Below are 7,433 nucleotides of genomic sequence, written 5' to 3'. Positions count from 1 at the left end.
GTTCAGCAAAATGAATGGAAAGCTGAATAAAGCTTATAGTGAATCAGTTATGCTATTAGCTTCCCAGGCTTAAGTAGTTATTCGCCCGTTAATCAGGAACACAAAGATAGCTACATAACACATTAACTGCTGGATGCCCGGCTGTTTGATTGAGACAAGTCCCATTGAAAAACCCACAACGAAACCTCTTACTAGCAATATATTCGATTAATAAAAGTACGGTGCTCTAGCCACGTCATAACATCAACGCCCGTGTACACATTATATTGGCACTTCCGTTTGTTACACTTTTCGACAGTGCACTTTTTGCTGAGTGTGCCGTCAAGTTAGAACCAAAAGTTGTCTCGCGAAGACCCGTCTCACCTGCTGCGGGAACGTGCTCAAGGGCGTCGCTACTTGCATTTAGGCGCCCCGCATCTGGTCTCCTGACCTTTCACGGTACTTCAGATTCAGTTCTCTGCGAACCTTGTAAACTTTGCCTTTCATGAAAAATAAAGCGCTCTATATTAACTGCTTTACTTGCACTCCACACACACACACACACACACACACACACACACACACACACACACACACATATAAACACACACACACACACACACACACACACACACACACACACACACACACACACACACACACACACACACACACACACACACACACACACACACACACACACACACACACACACACACATTGTGAAGGAATGCAAGGTTCTCATTGGCCCAATAACCGATATCTTTAATAAGTCAATTTTGGTTATGTGCCCAGCCTATGTAGAGGGGTTAATGTAACGTCGATTTTCAAAAAGGGAGACAAGTCAACCACCTGAAATTTTCTTCCAATTAGTCAGTTGAAGGCAAGGTACTGGAGTCAATTGTGGCCAGGACCATTCGGGACCATCTACAAAAGCATAGCTTAATTCATGACTCTCAGCATGGGTTCACTAAAAGTAAGTCTTGCCTCACCAACCTGTTGTCCTTTTTCACTAAAGTATTCGAGGCGGTAGACGGAGATGCATCTATGACATACAATATCGATTTCATTAAAGCGTTCGACAAAGTCCCTCGTCACCGGTATTACTAGAATCACAGGCTCACGGCGTAGATGGGACAGTCTTGAGCTGGATCAGGGCGTGGCACAGAGCTAGGAAGTAGAGTGTAAATCAATGGTAAAAAATTTGAATGGGACTGCGTTACGAGTGGAGTCCTACAGGGGTCGGTACTGGGTCAACTGTTTTATATCATTTACATTAACGATTTGCATACATAAATTAGTAGTGGCGTCAGTAAGTTCGCAGATGATTCCAAGATCGGTAGAGTAATTAAATAAAATGACGCTAACGTTCTTCAAGATGAGCCAGGCAGACTGTATGATTGTGCGCGAAAGTAGTAGATGGAATTCAGTGTCGAGAAATGTAGTATTCTGAGTGTTGGTAGGAATAACCCCTCACACAATTACTCCTTCAATGACACTCCTCTATGTTGTTATAGGTATGAGAGAGACATAAAAGTCTTAGTGAGCCCTGACCTCCGTCTTAGGGCTCGGTTAGGCTAGGTATCGTAAAAACAGGGTACTAGGTTTTATTTCAAGGAGCGTAAACAATAGAAGCGCTGAAACCATCTTCAAGCTTTCCTTGCGACTAGTTAGACCTCATCTCGATTATGCGGTTCAATTTAGGTGACCCTGCCATAGAATGGATATCAAGAATATCAAGACTCTGTACAGAGGAGGATGATAAAATGATTCAACTGGTGAGAAGAACGTGCTATATGAAGATAGACTTAAGCATTGAAATCTGTATTCTCTAGAAAGGCAAAGGTTAAGAGGAGACTTGACTGAAGTATTCAAATGGATAATAATGGCTATAATAAAGAGAATGTTAACCTAACCACCTGGGATTTTTCAGTCATCGCCGAGTGGCCTAAGAGTACCCACATGCTGTCCTGAAGACCACCCATCAACCCGAACTTTAGAAGAAGCTGTGCGTGCAAGTGAAATCAAGAATGAGCTCCGGGGGGCAGCATGAGCCAATAATAATGGCGCCATTATAAACAATTGCCTGCGCCAGGACGGGCTCGGGCCGACCATCAGCCCCCTATAGAATAGCCTACTGGCGCTATAGGCCACTTGTAAAACAAAACAAAAAAAGTACGCAAACCCTTACCCTATGCAAACACTTTTCAAAACTCAGTGAATACGTTGGTTACATTCGACAATTATTGACGAACACAGCAGCACAAAAATAAAGGGAAATAAACATATAATTTGTGACTAAAATACACACACACACACACACACACACACACACACACACACACACAGTAAAGTATAATCAGACTCAGTACATATATATATATATATATATATATATATATATATATATATATATATATATATATATATATATATATATATATATATTAGTTTTTACATGAGAATGAAATAGAACAAGAACTCAAAAGAGAAGCCTCAAAACAAAAGAAGGAAAGAGCCAGGGAAAGATTGGAGGGATGAAGGCAGGAAAGAAAACGGACGAGAGGGAAGAGGAAAAAAAAATATGAGGGGGCAGGAGGTAAGGATGGTGGGTGGTGAGTGGAGGTGAAGGGAAGAGGGAAGGACGGAGAATGATAAAGTTGACAAAACATGATGAACCGAGGCCAAGGAAAATCAATGTGGAACTATGCATGAAGGAAGGAGAGAGAGAGAGAGAGAGAGAGAGAGAGAGAGAGAGAGAGAGAGAGAGAGAGAGAGAGAGAGAGAGAGAGGGGGGGGGAGGCAAAAGAGATGGGTGATAGAATGGAGGGTGGAACTGATTCGCAGAAAGGCAAACACACACACACACACACACACACACACACACACACACACACACACACACACACACACACACACACAGACATACACACACACACACACACACACACACACACACACACACACACACACACACACACACACACACATACACACACACAAATAGAAAAGGAAATAATCTTGGAGAAAATGTACCCCTGATTGAGCTTCATTATTTAATACGGGCCTGGAAATATAGCAAGAACGGCAGGGCAGGTCGAAGAAGGAAACTTTGGCTACCGTAGAAACTCGGTCGGAAAAGATTTAAGATCAACCTGTTGCCTCTGGGGGCCAGAGAAGGTGAGCATATATATATATATATATATATATATATATATATATATATATATATATATATATATATATATATATATATATATATATATATATATATATATATATATATATATATATATATATATATATATATATATATATATATATATATATATATATATATATATATATATATATATATATATACACATACATATTACATACATTTACATACATATATATATACATTACATATATATATATATATATATATATATATATATATATATATATATATATATGTTATGTATATATATATATATATATATATATATATGGGAAGTGGTATGAGTCGTCAGAGTAACGGCCCCATGTTCAGGAGGACGTGAGTTCAATCTCGCCTGGTGCCACCAAGCTGGGATTTTTCAGTTACCGCCGAGTGGCTTAAGACTACCTACATGCTGTCCAGAAGACCACCTATCAACCTGGACTCAAGATAAGCCCCGGGGGGCAGCATGAGCCAATGCAAGATGGCGCCACTTTAAACACTCGCCTGCGCCAGAACAGGCTGGGCCGACCATCAGGTCCCACCGAAAGAAGCCTTGGACCGACCATCAGGATCCACTGGGAAGAGGGCTACTGGTGCAATAGGCAATGTAAAAATATATATATATATATATATATATATATATATATATATATATATATATATATATATATATATATATATATATATATTTTTTTTTTTTTTTTTTAACAGCTAAGGAGACAGTTCAAGGGAGTAAAGAAAAATATATAAAAAAAAGCCCGCTACTCACTGCTCCTGAATAGTGATCAAAGGAGTGTCCAAACAGAGAGGTCAGTTTAGGGAGGAGAGGTGTCCTGATACCCTGCTCTTGAAAGAGTTCAAGTCGTAGGCAGGAGGAAATACAGATGAAGGAAGATTGTTCCAGAGTTTACCAGCGTGAGCGATGAAAGAGTGAAGATGCTGGTTGACTCTTGCATAAGGGGTTTGGACAGTATAGGGATGAGCATGAGTAGAAAGACATGTGCAGCGGGGCCGCGGGAGGGGGGGGAGGCATGCAGTTAGCAAGTTCAGAAGAGCAGTCAGCATGAAAATATCGATAGAAGATAGAAAGAGAGGCAACATGGCTGCGGAGTTTGAGAGGTTGAAGTGTAGCAGTCACCGCTCAAATTTCGTGTTCCTTCCCCTCAGTGACAATAAGAAAATGGGGCGCTGCAGCATAGACTCTTGTTCATTTTTACTTTATGTTAATGTTTTCGTTCGTGCTCCTGTCTCGCTGTTTCTTGTGCGTCTAAATGTTTACCTCTTGTTACTTGTTTATCTTCTACTGTCCGTCCATGTCCTCTTGTCGTCCATGCGTACACATTGTTATACACATACACCAACACTAAGTTCCTGATTGACACCGGCGCTGATGTCAGTATTATCCCAGCAACCGCCAGTCAGCGAACTCTACCTCCACTCTTGCACCTGTACGCCGCCAACGGTACCAAAATACCTGTCTACTCGCGACACACCATGCAAGTGGACCTTTACCTACGACGTTGCTTCGAATGGACCTTCTACGTCGGGAACGTCTCGCAGGCAATCCTCGGAGCTGACTTCCTAAGGCACTTCAACCTCTTAGTCGACATCAAAGGACGGAGGTTGGTTGACCCGCTCACTTCCATCTTCTCCAATGCTCAACCAGCACCAGGTGACAGCTCGCAACTTGCCGTCGTTCACAAGGACCACCAGTTCGCCGCCCTGCTCAAGTCCTTTCCCACGCTGACACAGCCCTATTCAGCCAGCCTGCCCGTCAAGCACCACGTTACGCATCCCATACAGACTACAGGACCTCCAGTACACGCCAAGGCCCGTCGCTTAGCTCCTGAACGCTACCGTCAAGCCAAGGCCGAGTTCGAGTCTCTGTTGCGTCAAGGTATTGTACGGCCCAGTAGCAGCAACTGGTCATCAGCCCTCCACGTCGTCCCCAAGAAGAACGGCGACATACGTCCCTGTGGAGACTACCGAGCCCTTAACTCGCGCACTAAGATGGACAGATACCCGGTGCCAAACATCCAGGAATTCTCGTCTCAACTTGCTGGTTCCACCATCTTTTCACGTGTGGACCTCGTCAAGGCCTTTCACCAGATTCCAGTCCATCCTGACGACATACCGAAGACTGCCGTCATCACGCCCTTCGGTCTCTTTGAATAGGTCAGGATGCCGTTTGGACTCATGAATGCGGCCCAGACCTTTCAACGCTTCATCGACGAAGTTCTCTGCGGCTTACCCTTCTGCTTCGCCTACATAGACGATCTACTCATCGCTAGCCCGGATGAAGCCTCTCACAAACATCACCTTCACCAAGTCCTCACCCGCTTGCAAGACTACGGATTACAGATCAACGTGGACAAGTCTGAGTTCGGTGTTACTTCCCTCACCTTCCTTGGCCACACAGTTACTCCAGAGGGCATCGCTCCACTCAATTCAAGGACTGAAGCCATCCAGCAGTTCCCGAAGCCGTCCACCCAGCGCCAACTCAAGGAATTCCTGGGTATGGTTAACTTCTACAACCGCTTCGTCCCACACTGCTCTCTCATGCTCCAGCCCCTCTACGCCATGGTGAAGCCCTGCAAGCGTGGCCAGTCTGTCACTCCCGCCTGGACTCCGGACGCTGACGCCGCCTTTCTCGCTGCTAAGAAGGCTCTCAGCGACACAGTCATGCTGTCCTTCCCTGCCCATAACGCGGAGATCTCGATAGCAACAGACGCCTCCGACACTGGGACTGGTGCTGTCCTTCAACAGTTCGTCGACAACGCCTGGAAGCCGATCGCCTTCTTCTCCCGTAAGCTCTCCAAGTCTGAAGCCAAGTACAGCGCTTACGACCGGGAACTTCTCGCCATCTTCAAGGCTGTCAAACGTTTCCGCTACTTCATTGAAGGCCGGCGTTTCCACGTGTTCACCGACCACAAGCCCCTCACTACAATATTCCTGAGGAACAAAGACTCTTATACACCACATCAACGCCGCCACATGGACTACATCTCGCAGTTCACCACTGACATCCGGTACATCAAAGGTGCAGACAACGCTCCAGCTGACGCACTCTCTCGCAACATTACCGCTGTGACGTCCTCTTCACTTGATTACGCTGCCATAGCCGCCGATCAGTCCGGCGACGCAGAGCTGGAGAAGCTTCTGGACAACCCGGCGCTTAAAGTGAAGAAAATCACACTCCCAGGCACCAAGGTCACTCTCTACGCTGACGTCTCTACGGCCACCATCCGTCCCTACCTGCCACAGCGACACCGCTACCAGGCCTTCCGTCAGCTTCACGACCTCTCTCATCCTGGCATTCGAGCCTCGCAGCGCCTGATGACCTCCCGCTTCATTTGGGTGGGAATTAACAAAGACGTCAGACTATGGACCAAAACTTGCACTGACTGCCAAGCCTCTAAGGTGACGCGACACACACACTCTCCACCCGGCACCTTCACGCCCGTCACGGAGAGGTTCGACCATGTCCACATCGACCTTGTTGGTCCCCTGCCGCCCTCCGCAGGCCACCGCTACATCCTTACCTGCGTGGATCGTTTCACACGCTGGCCTGAGGCCGCCCCCATCGCTGACATCACTACGGACGCCGTCGCCCACGCCTTCATTGCTACTTGTGTCTCCAGGTTCGGCGTCCCTCTCAGCCTCACCTCAGACCGCGGCGGCTAGTTCGAGGCTAACGTGTGGAACAAAGTCATGACCCTCCTTGGCATCCGCCGCTACAGAACGTCAAGTTGTCACCCGCAGGCTAACGGCATGGTCGAGCGCTTCCATCGGCAGCTGAAATCCTCCCTCATGGCCTCCACCCAACGCGACAACTCGTCCCTGGCTCTTCCCTTGGTTCTCCTCGGCATCAGGTCCTCCCTGAAGGAAGACCTGCACCACTCCTCGGCTGAGCTAGTGTACGGCACCAACCTCCAGCTCCCAGGCGAACTTCTGGCGCCCACACCTGACACCGCCCCCTGCGGCGTCCAGGACTTCGCCGCCCGCCTCAAAGGTGCCATGAGGAGCCTCCAGCCGGTGCAGCCTCGCTCTTCCCCGAAGAAGACTTTCATCAACCAGGACCTTGACACCTGCACCCACGTCTTCGTGCGCGTGGATGCCGTTCGGCGGCCCCTGCAGCAGCCCTACCAAGGACCCTACCGCGTCCTGAGACGGACCAGAAAGACTGTCACGATCGACAAACATGGTTCTCAGGACGCGGTCTCCATAGACAGGGTCAAGCCGGCGTACC

The sequence above is a fragment of the Eriocheir sinensis genome, chromosome 3, assembly GCF_024679095.1.
Source record: "Eriocheir sinensis breed Jianghai 21 chromosome 3, ASM2467909v1, whole genome shotgun sequence".
Classification (NCBI taxonomy): domain Eukaryota; kingdom Metazoa; phylum Arthropoda; class Malacostraca; order Decapoda; family Varunidae; genus Eriocheir; species Eriocheir sinensis.
The sequence above is the reverse complement of the archived record's forward strand: the minus strand, read 5'-3'. Positions refer to the sequence as shown.